Here is a 14659-nt window from a genome sequence, read left to right on the forward strand (position 1 = left end):
ATGAAGCCAGTATCTTTACAACTTCAGCTATATTTGCCTTTTATCTCTTTTGTAAGTAGAACAAACTCACCCCCACTCCTCTGTCTACTATGCTCTTTTCCTGATGTTTACATAGTCTTTCATGCCTCAACTTACATATTTTTGTTTGGCCAGAGTCCCCAGTTTTACTTTATAGCCTGTTTTATTTTGTAGTAGCATCTCTCATTATTTTAAGACTACCTTAGTTTTGTTGTTGTTTTTAGCTGTTTGTATCTTTCCCTAGAATGCTAGCTCCCTAAATGCAAGGAACGTGTCTACTCTGTTCGCTTGTATATTCCCAGCACCCAGAATAGTGCCTGGCATATAACAGGCATGTCCTGGTGCTTATGAAGGAAGGTCATTATTCTCTAATAATTCCCTTTCCTTTCAGTTTGAAAAGGTAATAGTGTTTTTGTACAAATTTATTCTATTGCATCTGTATCAATACAAAAGTAGCTACAGTAATTATAAAATAAAACTCTATACATACTCCTGAGAACAAGCCCTCAAGCAAAACAAAACAAAAATTTGAGGTATTGACATATACATAGGTGCCCTTGTACATGGCTGTTGGATGGCATCACCAACTCAATGGGCATGAGTTTGAGCAAACTCCAGCAGATGGTAAAGAACAGGCAAGTCTGGTGTGGTGCAGTCCATGGGGTCTCAAAGAGTTGCACATGATTTAGCTATTATACAACAAGCCCTCTGAGCTCTGAATCTAAGAGTCCTCAAATTAGTTAAGTATTTTCCCCACTGCATTAAAAAGGAGGAAGGCAAGACAAAAGGCAAGGACCCAATTAGAGTTAAATGACACTCAACTTAGCCCTCAGCCTCTGAAATGCATTCCTTTTACACTGTTATGGTCATACCAGTTGTTTAATTATTGACTATGTACATACCTGTTTATAAGTGACCATCAAGTCTTTCCAGGGCCACTCCTTTCTACATCCTCAACTACTAACACTATGGACCTTTCATTAGAATTCCCTGGATCTTATCCTGACCCATCAACTAAAGATTTAGTGCTGGAAAAACCAAGGGTCCTAGAGGAGTCTGCTCCAGCATTAATGCCAGCAGGCATCCTCTCTGACGGTCAGCGCCCGAACTTTATGAGCTAGGTATTTGTTGTTTTGCCTGCTCTAAATTTAGTCATTTCCCTTCTTTTAACAGCAGAACTCTCTTTCTATGTGGTCGGGTGATGCTTTGCACAACTCTCAAACCCAGGGATGACACAAGGATCAGCTCAGGAAAAAAATCGTATTTCATAGCGTTCACCATAGTGATGAACTTGGGGAAAGTGACTCAAGTTGTTCCAGTCGAGATGATCCTAGACATTTTTGGGGGAAAAAAGTGTCCTCTTTATATGGGGATTTCTTATATGTCTGTAGCCACTGAGAACATTCTTGCCACTTTAAAGAAAGATCCTGATTGTAAATAAAGCAATGGCAGAGAAGCATAGAAATAAGGAGATAGGGAGAGATGGGGGTTGGGAGCAATAGGTCTGATCTTGATCATATAGCTTGATTTCCCATTTTCAGCTCTGATGAAATCCAGAATATTCTTGGATATTATGGTAACATGAGCTTTAAAATTCCTTTCTCTCTAAACCATTTTGAGTTAGATGGCTTTTTTGAAAGTTAAAGAGTTCTCCACATTTGCGTCAATTCTAAGGAGATGGATGAAACTGGAGCCTATTATACAGAGTGAGGTAAGTCAGAAAGAGAAACACCAACATAGTATATTAATGCATATATATGGAATTTAGAAGGACAGAACTGATATGGACCATATATGCAAGACAGCAAAAGAGACACAGATGTAAAGAACAGACTTTTGGACTCTGTGGGAGAAGGCAAGAGGGGGATGATTTGAGAGAATAGCATTGAAACATGTATATTACCATATGTGAAATAGACGACCAGTGCAAGTCGATGCATGAAGCAGGGCACTCAAAGCAGGTGCTCTGGGACAACCCAGACGGCTGGGATGGGGACGGGGTTCAGGATGGGGAGACACATATATATACCCATGGCTGATTCATGTTGATGTAAGGCAAAAACCACAATATTGTTAAGTAATTAGCCTCCAATTAGTATAAATAAATTAACTTTTAAAAAAGTGAAAGAGTTCTTGACTAATAAATAAGGGTGAAGAGTGATTAGATCTGACAACAGCAGACAATTTGCAAAATCACTGCATTTCCATTCCTGGTGAAGTGAAGCTTTTAGTAATGAAATATCTTACTGAGGCTCACCATGTCAGAGGAGGTCTTTACACCCAGATCTATGAGACTCCAAATTTCATGCTTTTAGCACATTGCCATAATGGTCATCTGGACTCAAACCATGAAGTACAGTTTGCTTATGGCTCTTCAACTTCTTTTGATCACTTCTATCTCCTTGCTTCCATCTGTCCTGAATCTTCTACCACTAAGGAGTCTGATGATTATAATTTCTTATGGTTGAGTATTCACTCTAGAAATAGACCCTTGGCTTTGAATCCAATTCCTTCTACAGAACAGTTGTGAGACCTTAACAAGTTACTTCTTTTCCACATTTTTCTCATCTAAAAAATATAAGTTTGTACCAATCTCATAAAATTCTTAGGAATGTTAAATGGAATGAAGTATAGAAAGTACATTAAAAAGTGCCTGACATAGTAAGAGTATAAGAATATGATTAACTTTTAATCATAAATTTTGGACAAATTTTGTGTTTGTCCAAAAATCTCCCATAAATACCAATCTTACATTCCAATTAATCTTGCATTCTTTCTATAAGCCTTTCCCAATTAAAACTCATATTTCCTTCAATCAGATCATCTAGAAAGTCAATTATGATAATCCACATTGCAAAGTGTACACCTTTGGTAATCATTTCCAAATGTGCTTGATTCTTAACATAAGAATTGTCAATTGACGGACTTCACACTAGGAGGGCATGATAACTGGGGCTTGCGTATATTCCCTGCTTAGCCATTTCCATCTTGAAATAAAGAGCCAATAGATTCAACAACTTCCATCAATGTTCAGGAAAGAGTGAAAAGTTGTATAAGTGCAAATGAGAAAAATAATGTGAGATGAGGCAGGAAATCTTCTGGTAAAACTACAACACACACTTCCCCATCACCTCTTTGTAGCCTCCAGGAGGTACCTTATGACTCTGTACTTTACAAATAAGGAAATACATTTATAAAGACAACATTTAATATCATGGTGACAGAGCAATGACTAAAGGTTAACTGGATCAAGTGACTTAGGATCAGTGACTTCTCGTATAGATTAGAGAATCATCCCTTGAACAATTTTTAAAATAAATTTATTCCGAAGTTAGAGTCACAAAAGTAATGACAGTATATTAAGTTGTCCTTGTCTTTTCAATAGAAAGAATAAAGACTATTTATTCAACACACAGTGAAGATGTTAGATTTTTGTTTTTATTGTTGATAAGAGCAAACTAGAGAGAATTTAAAAATTTACTGGAGTTTTTCTTTATTAACCACTGAAGCTGTATGAGTCAGTAGGTGAAAATTATTAAAGGCTTCCTACGTGTGTAATTACAGGCAGGTAACCTAACTTCTGAGTCTCCTTTAGTGCATCTGTAAAATGGAGAACTTCTTCATTATCAAAAGCATATAAGGCAACAATATTTTTTTAAATTCAGTGAGATACAACTGTCATGTAAACAGTGATGTAAATGTTATCATTGGAAGAATAAAATTCAAAAAGATGCCTGAAAATACATGCCATTTGTTTGAACTTTTAAATATCACTGTCTTACCTCTAGTCAATCAATTTTGTTCTAAAAATTACCACTGGGATAATTTTTACACGGAAGTTCTCAAAAACTTTCAGATCATGGTACATTCCATTTAAATGTGCCAAATACGCGAACAAATTACTCTCCCTTATTTATCTATACATACCTTTTGTGAAACTAATCTGAACTGTATACAAACTAAGAGGGAAATCTCTTGGTTACTGACAAAAAATAAATTCAGCAGGTAGAGATGAGCATGGAGTCTAGAGTACCAAGTTCCCAGTAGTTTCTAGAGTAAGATGATTCATTAAGATATGAAGAAAAAAGTAGGAAAGAAGGAAGGAAGAGAAAGAAGGCAGGCAGGAAGGAGATAAAACAGGAAAAAAATGGCAGGGAAGGAAGAGAATATAAGAGAATTACTGTATCGTGCCCTTAGCTGGAGAGTTGAACAAATCTTCCGGCAGTGAGTAGTAACATGCTTCAGTGCATACGGGTCTGAAAATCCAGCGGTCAGAGAAATCACACTGTTGCTATGTGTTCAATATATAAATGATGAAACAGATTCTCAAAGGCATAACAGAACTCATCTATGCTACTCTTCCCTGAAGGAGTCGACTCTCTCCTATCATTAATATTCATTCTGTGTTATCTAGGAATGGTTCTCAGAGTACCTATGATTCTCCAGGAAAAAAAAAAATATCCAAAAGCAAACAGGAACCTTGCATTTTAAGTACATTTTCCCCCCACAATTTTAAAGCAGGCAGTTTTAAACCATTTAGGAATAGTTCGGCTTTTTGTGGCTTTTCTAGAATTATTAAACTCAACTATATCTCAAGATGATTGTTTGACATTGTATATTTAATATTATAACTGAATAAAAATACAAAAATAGGTACATTATTTGCAATGTCACATTGTTAACTAAGCTTTCATGTACAGGAAATTCTGTACAAAAACAAAAAATTCAAGCACTTTTAGGCATATAATGGTCTGGTTTATAGATATTTAAAAATAAAACTTGTGGCCTTGGATTCTGGACATTGGTTAAAATAAGATAGTGATGTTATTCTATTTAAAAAGAGATGTATGCTCTAATGCCCAACAGTTCACTTTATTCATTCCTCAAATCTGATAAAAATGCTACGGATTAGGCAGAAAGCCAGCCCTGTAAACCAGGATCTGGCAGACACTCCAAGCCAGAAACAGATTCCATGCTTTGCTACCTTGTCTTTCTCCTGAGAAACCGTGACAACTTTTCCTCTTAATAATCATGCTAACTCAGAGCCTGGTTGTTAGAGGAGCTTAGCTAGGCCTTGGTAACCTGTGTTGTATCATTTATCCTTGTCTCAAAGGCCATCAAGTCATTTGTCTAAAAAAAATTTGTTAATGACTTTTCCGTGGAAAATAAGCAGCTTCCATATTTCAAGGGTAGAGAACAAGGACCGACCCACTGTTTATAACACACAGAATACCAGGGTGGGGGTGTGTGCGCAGAACATCATCTGGAAAAAAGATATACTTAACTGACTCTTTCTCCTTCTCAAGGAAAGGGCAAACAGTTCCAAATTGACGTTTTCATGAGTGTAGCCTGCTGCTATGCTGCTATAGTGCTGTTTATACTTACAGTTACTTTCACATAAAATTATGTCTGAAAAAAAGACTAACAATAATCTAGCCTGAAAGCAACACTATGTGATGTTTCACAGTAATATTCAGAGATTCTACAGGAGTACGAACCAGTTCTCAGGTATCTGTGATGATCAGGATGAGGTACATGAATGCTTGAGTCTCTGTAACAAGACACAGGTGGACTCGGGAAGTATTAAAGCCAATCTAAGGATGTGAAAATATTTTAAATAATTATTTCAGCTTTACCCACTGGTGTTAATAAGTTAAAAAGTTAGACTGATTCATGGTTTTAACAGTCTCACCTTTTGCTTGGGTCACTTGTGAGTAATCAAAAGAAATTCCATGAAAGAAAAGCTATTTTGTCAATTATGTAAAGCTTATATACATCAGACGTTGAAAGTGTTGACATGAAGTTTGTTATAGCTGAGCATGTTTTGTGTGAGTATTTCCATGTGTTTTTGCCTTCACGTTGATGAAAATATGCCAATAAATCTGAAAGTAGCAATTACTAAATCCAATTATCTGCTTCCAGCTAGAGTGAGGCTTGGACTGGCATGCAAGGAGACTGGCCCGGAAGTGAAATGAGCCTCAGATAAAACCAGAAGGCTGTCCCCTGGAGGCCACACCCAGGGAACTGTCCCCAGAGGTGTTTGTCTGCTGTCTTCTTTATTCGCTTATGGAGTAAAAGTTGGTTGTAGTCTGGGAGGCTGTGGGAGGCCAACAAGAGATATCGTGTCTCATTTAAGCAACTGGAGTATCAGAAGGCTTTGTATTTAAATAATTCTCTGACTCTACTAGTGCTTAAATACCTATGTGCATTTTATCCTTGATTAGCTAGGTGAATGATTTAGAAAGAAAAAGAAAACATCTATTGCAGGAAACAACATATAACCCTCCTTACTTGTATAATACCCTTTGGCAAAAATAATATTGCACTGTTTGAACTCTAAGCACTTTAGAACTATAAGCAAAGCTACACTGAACAAATAGAGAAACAGCAGGTTTAGTGGGATGAGGCAAGACCAAGTTTCAGTATCATACCTGGATTGAATTAATTGGATATTTTGACCAAAATTCATTCTTGACTGAGTCACTTGGTTAAATGTCTTCAGCGCAGTCTGGGGGCTGCCGCAGCAGGACTGTTATCTAGCATGTGCAATGAAATGTTGTGTGACAGGGCTGCTGGGAAATTGCATTTTAACCAAACTACTTCAAAAACCAAATTATTTCACCAGATTCTTATACTAGCTGAGAAAGGCCATTCTCATTCTACATGGGAATTTTCCAGCTCCCATTTTGTACAAACAGTTAAAATATAGAAGGCATTTATTATCTTTATAAGCTTTGCAGTCTTCCAGGGCTCCTCTTCAACAAAATGACTCCGTACGTGGATAACTAATATGCTCAACATACTACTAGTGAGACCAAGACAGGAATGATTGATTCCTTTTTATCTACACAACGGCAAAACCCAAAATGATGAACTCTGACCTCCTCTCAATTACATTACTGGTAAGTTATGGAAACCAATGTGCCACATTCCTTCCCAGAATTGAATGTATTTGTAAAGGATCAGAATTAGTTCTAAACAATTAGAAGTTGTGGTTTAACTAAGTAGAAAAAATTATAGAAATTACAGAAATTTTTTTAAACTGCTTTGGATTTTCCCAAGACATGTCACAAAATTTCTTTCTAACACAGTATAAATGTGCTACTGTTTTTCTGACATAGGTTCCAATTTGTTTTAGAACTCTCTTAAATAACATCTTTAAATTTGGAAAGCAAATATTTTAAAAGGAGGTTTCCTTGATATAGGACTTCTGCAATTATATTTAAAACTATAGAAATAACATCCCCAGTGCTTACTCTTCCTATAACATAGCAACATTTCTCATTGCACATTTTAAAAGTAAATAATCTAGCAGAGGTTAAAGTTTTATTCTTATACAACAAGAAAATACTCTTACTTCCAGTAGATAACATGATTATATTTGCAATATTATTTAATATACATTTATTTTCTTATACTAACACATATGAGTAGGATGATGCTCATACATGCCCAGCTATCACAGTTCATCTTATAGTCAATATAAAAATGGTTCTTCAAGAAAGAACACTCCGAAAATGACAGAGAAGATAAAAGAAAAACACTATTTCCCTCAGACAGGAAAGATTAAATCCTGCTTTTAAAAAACAGCCACACTTTAATGGAGAGGTTTGAATCAAGTTTATAAAAACATTATGAAAAAATAATGTTCATTCTTAAAGAAATTACTAAAGATACCGATCGAAACCCCCTTACCTGAAAAAGCAATGATAATCATGTTGATTATATAAAAGATTAAGAACAAATTTACCTTTATGCAAATGTTGAAAGAAACAAAATCTTAGAAAGAAACTTTAATGCCTTGTTATGTCTAAATCATATGAAAATATGATTTCAGGTTATTTGTTACCTGCATATAAAAGTGTATCTTGTACTGAATGAGAGGTTTTATTTTATTTTTCAAATCCATGATTCATATGAAAATCACTTCTTCCCTAAGCCATAGAAGAGCTGTATAAAGGGAAAGATCTATACCCCCATTAATTTTGCCTCTGGGTATTCCTAGTCTTTTCAACCAAATAAATATTAAAAGCATCCCTAAGACACTGTCATCTTTCATTAAATGGTACTTTTTACAGAAGTACTCCCTAGTTTCAGCAGATTATATGCTACTGCCCATTAGTACTGAATCCTTTCAGAAAATATTACATAATATATACATATATATATATACACACACATACACATACATATATACACACACACATGTGTACATATATATATTCTTAAATACTAGTTGAAATTATTTATTTGGACTGCCATATACTTTATTCCTATTTAAATAGCTTTGAACAATTTCAATGGCAAACAGTTTCAACTAGAAAGCATCTCAGACGTTAAACTTTTGATACAGATGTATTTATGACAAGCAAATCATTGAAACATTTTTAGAGTCACAGTGTTCTAGGTATTTAATTTTAGTAAGCATTAGTTTTTAGCAAAACACTTGTAAAACCCACCCCTACATTATTCTATGCCAGAGAATCTAACTTTGGTCTTGGTTTTCTGTAATATTAGATCAAATTTGTTCTGTTATGTAATCACGCTGTTTACTTTTGCTTTCCTTTCCCCAAATAATTTAATCACTACCATTAGGAAAAAAATATATTATGTTCCAATTTGGAATTAATGGTATCTCTTCCTAACTATTACACATACCGGAACTCTTAAGAGCTCAAAGAATTTCAGGCTCACATAATTGTCTATGTTAAGTGTGAGATTTTTAAGATCAGATGGCTGTAAAAACCTAATTTGGGAATTCAGTATAAATTGATTTAGTATATTGAACTAAAGGAGATGAATTGATGTTATATCTATGGTGTCATTAAGCAAGTTCAAATTAGCTTTCAGATCTAACATATTCTGCATTTTATTTATTAATCATCTAGTTCATTTTCCAAATACAATTAAGAGAAGTTACTATATTCTAGCTTTATTTTCAGTTAGCAACAAGTCTAATATGCAAATATTGTAAATACCATAACCATTTTCATATTTCTGGACTAGAACTATCTGACAATTTGACCAGACAGAATAACTAATATTCTCCATTATGAAATGAAGTTCAAAACTACTCTGCAACAATTCTCTATTGTGTGGTATTTTATAAAATTAGTATTTTAGGATTTCCCTTGTAGAGTAGCAAACCTTAGTTCTGATAAAAATACATTAAAGCCTAATTATCGTATTTGCTCTGAAATATTAATAAGATTTACTAAGATATTCTTTTAAAAGGAGAAAAGATGAAGGTTGTATGAAACTGTTATCCTAGAACATTTTATGGGATGACAGGGCAATAATTTCCTACAATATATCATTTAAAGTCTTACTTCGATCCACTCACTACATATTGGAATTAGTTCTGACTTCCGGTATACAAAGGCGTAATTTTTTTTTGTAAGCATGTGAAAAACTCAATACTCATGTGCATGTCTTTTACATGTCACTGCTATAATTAACATTTGTTAAGAGTTTCAAACATAAATGTCACAAACCAAGCCCAAACTTGCAACTTTCCTAACAGTGAGAAATAATCAAGTAAAATCTTAATTTGCTCACGTGGAAAGCAGTCGGTTTCCTTTCTCTCTTCATGTCTAAACTTGTTAATTCAAATGTACACACGTGAGGGAATTAAACGATTGTCCTTTAGTCCTTGTAACCGAAAGGTGGCACCTCTAAAAATTAGAGTTAGCTTTCAAGAGGTACCACATTAAAAAGGAAAAAAAAAAAAAACAAAAAACAACAGGCATTTAAATGTCAAAGCCTTAGAAAGAAGATCTTGTTTCTGTGACTTGAGGTTAATTCTACTGAAATAGGAAAGATAAGTGTCTCAAATGGAAAAGTTTAGAAAATAACACCTATTACATTGACGGTAAATAAATGCAACTCTTCTCTAGATCAGTGCATAAACTTGACGACTAAAGACATGTAGTGAAAATAATACTTTCTGGGATACATAGATTAGTGTGGAAGGTCAAGCAAAGTTGAGAAAGAAGGCTCCTTTTTCTTATTCCAAGTGGACACATTAAAAAAAAAAAAAAAAAAGTAAGACTTGGCATTTCCTCTGGTAAATCAAAGGGGAAGATTTATGTGGACACCAACATCTGCTGATTTCTCTGCACTCATGTAGGATCCACTTGGAATGCTTTCCCATTGCATTCAACTAAGCACTTCTTTCTACCTCCTCCCATCTGACAGCCATCACTTATCTGTCTCTGATGAATAACAAGAAAGGAAAGCTTATACCATTGACAATGCAATTAGAAATTTCTGAGGCTACCATCAAGGTTCTGTCCAACAAGTCCTGTACTCTTAACCTATCATGCAGGCAGCCAGGGCACAGAGTTGTTTTGACATCTTTCTTTGTATTATAATAAGAGATGAAAACAAAAACATTTTTCCCATTAAGATTTTTGAAATTTGAGGCTATCTTCCTACCATTACTTTCTAAACTTTGTTCCAGTACAAGAGAATTCTTGGCCAACTGAGCTTCCATGTGCCTTCTAAATGGAGTACTAAAATTGTATAAGCATCACGTTTACATCTATTAAATATACTTATTGAAAGAAAATAAGGCAAAGCATGAATTCAATATCTGGGAAACAATGCAAACAGCAGAAAGAGAGAATGAAATCACAATTCATACACGAATGCAGCTTTAACACAAAAGTTAAATGTTTGCTTTATTTTAAAGGGTTAATCTTCAAGAAAGTCAAAATCAATACATACACAAAGCTAACTAGATTAGCTTTCTCAAAGTAGAAACCCAAGCCTCCTGATAGCACTAGAGTCACTTAAAAATGTTTTGAAACTTTATACATATACATACATATGTCTATATCTATATATGTATATTGCTCCTCAACATAAGGGCCATACCAAAGAATCTCAGGAAATTAATGTTTTTAATTTTTTTCTCTATTGGAAAAGCTTCTCCAAGTTCAGACATTGCCACTGATGGACAATACCAAATAGCCCTACAGGACAGATGGAAGCAGGAAGAGTCAAATGGTGGGCACTTAAAAGCAACAGCAATTAAGCAGTTGAAAGTGGGTTGAAACGGTGGTTTATTTTTGTTCCATTTGAAGGAATCAAGTGAGAAACACAGCCTCTTGCAAGGAGGAGATCAAGTCAAACTTGACGCTTCACCTCTCTGCACATCTTGTCTACTTCCTTTATTCAGTTTAATTGTTTTCCTTATTCTAATTTTCGCAGAGGTTGTATTCTATCTTGTTCCTTCTCCCCTGCCCTGGGCAGGAAAAAAAAAATCTTTCTCCTTTCTCACTACCTTCCTCTTTCCTCTGAGAAAAGGCAATCCTCTCCAGGAAGAGAAAAAAGCCCTGTGCGTGCTTCGGTTGGGAGGAGGGAGAAGAGAGATTGAGAAAGGAGTTGGGGGCGGGGGGCGGTGAGGGATAGAAATTGAGGGTAGGGGGCGGAGGAGAGGGGAGGAGAGAAGGAAAGAAGAAGATGGGGGATGCCCAACATCAACTCCAGGCTCTGAATCGCAGGCGCTGTGCTAAGTGCTTCTCCAGGAGATGCACATGTGGTCTCATTACACTGCTCACAATAGGCCACCCGGGGCTCCCTTCCCAGGTCTCAGTCTCCCCCCACCAAAACCCAAGTGTGCCGAGAAGAAAAGCTTCTGGACGGATTTAAGCAAATAGGCACCACCGAGGTGACCGTGCCGCCACTCCCGCTGCCTTACCTGGAGCGGGGAACAGGAGGTGGTGCCTGCTCGCCGGTCCCTACAGCTTCCCGGGGCTGACCGGTGCACACGACTCCTTTCGCTGCCTCTGCTCTTGGAGGGGCAGCCTGCAACACAAAAGGGGGGTGTGGGTGTGGGTGTGTGGGAGGTTTTCCAGGGCCACCAGCTGGTCCCAGCTGGCCGCCCTCACCCTACACACACCCCTCCGGGGCACCAAGCCCCGCTCTCCGGGGAGCACCACCCTGGGGGCTTGCCCCAGTGCAGTCTCAAGTTGCCGCTGCCAAGTGCTGCCGCCGCCGCTGCAGGAGGAGGAGGTGGAAAGACACTGGGGGCAGTACTCGGTCTAGAGCATCCCCACACTGCAGCTTCTCCAGGAATCCCTCCAGTGAGGAGGCGGCCGCCCGTCATCTCCCAGCCCCGGCCGCCTGATTGGCTCCACCGCCGGTACGCTGAGCCAGGGAGCCAATCCGGGCTCACTAATAATAGGTGGATCCGCGCAGCCAACAGCGCCCATCCCAGTTCTGTTAGTGTCTCTCCATCCCCACAGCGGACCGGGACTTGAGGAGGGGGTTGAGGAGCGTTGGGGGAGGGCGGTCAACTCTGAGGGGGTCAGATCCCAAGGAGACGTAATCAAGGGCATCCGATAAACCCTCTGGGTAGTCACAGGAATGCCCCGCAACCTGTTCAGCAAGCCATAAGCATAGGAGAGGGAGGCAGCATAATAAAAAGCTCCCCCCACCCCTCTTTTCTTTTTTTTTTTACTTTCAATCAAAACCTGCCCTGATACTGAGCATGCCCAGACTGCAACAGCGCCCTAGGAGTTCCGATGTGTGTGGGTTTGCAGGCTGTGGGTGTCTTAAAATGTGGGAGCCGGGAAGAAGAGACAGAAGTTTGTCTTTGGCTATTTGACCCGGAGGAGTTGTGAAAGCAAAGCAGGGCGGGGATAAGAAAGGAGTCCGCCGGAGAGTCCTCACCCTGAGCCATAGGAAGGTGGCCCTCTGGGCCACTGGAGACTGTTAATACCATTGTGTGGGTTCGGGGGTGGAAGAATAATCGGAGCCTTTCTAGACGCCTGGAGACTTTTCTTGAATCAAGGGTGCGGTGCTTGGGAGATGCCGGGATGCGGGCACGGGAAGCTCCTTCCCCTAGGTGGGGCCGGGAAGCGACTCCACCCTGCAGCGGGGGCTGCCAGGCAGAGGAGAGCGCTCTGGGAGTTTCCACTGCGGCGACCAGTAAGTTTGTAGACTTAGGTCAAGTGCGACAATGTTGGGGATGCAGTTTCTGCCAGCCCCCTCCCCCATCTCTCCACCCCTTGCCAGCGCCGTGACGGCTGAAGCGTGGGTACTCCCCCTCCTTTCTCTCTTTCCCCTGAACGATTCTGCTCGGAAGTAAGAAGCTTTTCCCCTGTGAGAGCAGTGCTGACCTGATTGCCTCTAAGCTCTAGGGCAATTTATAGCTTGGTAATACGGAGAAGCCAAACTGGGAGATTCAGCGATAGGGGGCAGGGACAGCAAGCAAGGCAAGGGGCGGAGCGGAACCTGGCCCCGGTAGGACCGGGTCCATTCTCTGCTCCACAGGGGCAAGGCTTCTGAAACGCAGAGAAGTATCTCCCTCTCTCACTCACTGACCTTGTTTACTGGCCTTTGAACCCCTGTGTTTTGCTTAGAAATGCTTCCAGTTTGTGTAAACTTTGTCAATGGCTCCAATTGAGAACTCTCCTAATTGGGTTATTTTACTGAGGAGATTATCATGGCACCTCAGTTAAGGAAATAAATAGCTATCTCAATTCCCCAAACCCATCCACTTTGAACTGGAGTTTCATTAACACTGGTTTGCAAAGGTAACTGTATCAAGAATTCAATTAACAGTAACACATTTCTTCAAGTTTTTAATTAAATCTCTGCAATTTATGTAATGTTTAGGATCCTTATTCTAAGTTTAGGGGAAAAGAAGACAACTTGACACAAATTAATCGTTTTAATAACAAATACGTGTGTATTCCCCCAAATTGTAACTAAATGTAAATATTTATCTCGTATTTTTTAAAAAATCCTCAAATCTTAAGAGTAATTTCATAGCTAGAGAAAGATAATAAATGTTAGTTTAAAATCAACTCAGGTATTTGATGAAGCAGAAAAAGAATGAGGAGGATGAAGGTGGAAGAGAAGGAGAAAAAGAAGAATCAATTACCAGTCTAACACTGCTTTCCAATAAATGTCCTCATACAAAAGGATCATATTGAAGTGAAGTGAAGTGAAGTCGCTCAGTCATTTCTGACTCTTTGCGACCCCATGGACTGTAGCCTACCAGGTTCCTCCATCCATGGGATTCTCCAGTCAAGGATACTGCAGTGGGTTGCCATTTCCTTCTCCAGGGGATCTTCCTGACCCAGGCATCGAACCCAGGTCTCCCGCATTGCAGGCAGATGCTTTACACTCTGAGCCACCAAGGAAATCCTAATAAAGATCTCTATTTAAAAAAATACTCTTGGCACACTCTCTAGATTCCAATAATTAAAAGTTGCATCTTTTTAAAAGTTGTGTCCAATAGCTGCATGTGGAAACAAGTAAATTTATTTTAGAAGAAATTAGTAAGTAGAACATGATTCCATATTAGTTATCCATTACAGACTCTGACTGTATCATTAATATCTTAGCCAATTTCTCTTCCTGTCTACTTCACATCCTATCCAATAATCAACTCTCTCTCAGTGGTCAGAATCCTAGACAACATGAATGGTGTCAGATGTTTGCATCCCAAAGTTCCTTGCAGAAGGAAGGAACTAACATTCCTGGTTAGCTGGCTAACATAAAAAATGGATTTTACAGGTACACTATGATTCACTTTAGAATAAATAGTGTTTCTGATCATGAATATTAGGAAGACTCCACCTCTGTACTGGATATTAATACACTGTAATTTTTACAGAACTAAGAT

General features: G+C 38.3%; 1 protein-coding gene across 2 annotated transcripts in view; it reads right to left on the minus strand.

The window, feature by feature from the left end:
• Nucleotides 1-12116, minus strand: part of SYT1 (synaptotagmin 1) — a 622866-nt gene extending 610750 nt beyond the window's left edge. Inside the window, exon 1 of one of the 2 annotated variants that reach the window (XM_025284418.2) lies at nucleotides 11723-12116. The gene's annotated coding sequence lies outside the window, so the exon portion shown is untranslated. The remainder of the gene's footprint in view (nucleotides 1-11722) is intronic. The other variant, XM_025284414.2, reaches the window with a different exon arrangement.
• Nucleotides 12117-14659: the final 2543 nt, after the last annotated feature.

The sequence above is a fragment of the Bubalus bubalis genome, chromosome 4 (genome assembly GCF_019923935.1).
Source record: "Bubalus bubalis isolate 160015118507 breed Murrah chromosome 4, NDDB_SH_1, whole genome shotgun sequence".
Classification (NCBI taxonomy): Eukaryota; Metazoa; Chordata; class Mammalia; order Artiodactyla; family Bovidae; genus Bubalus; species Bubalus bubalis.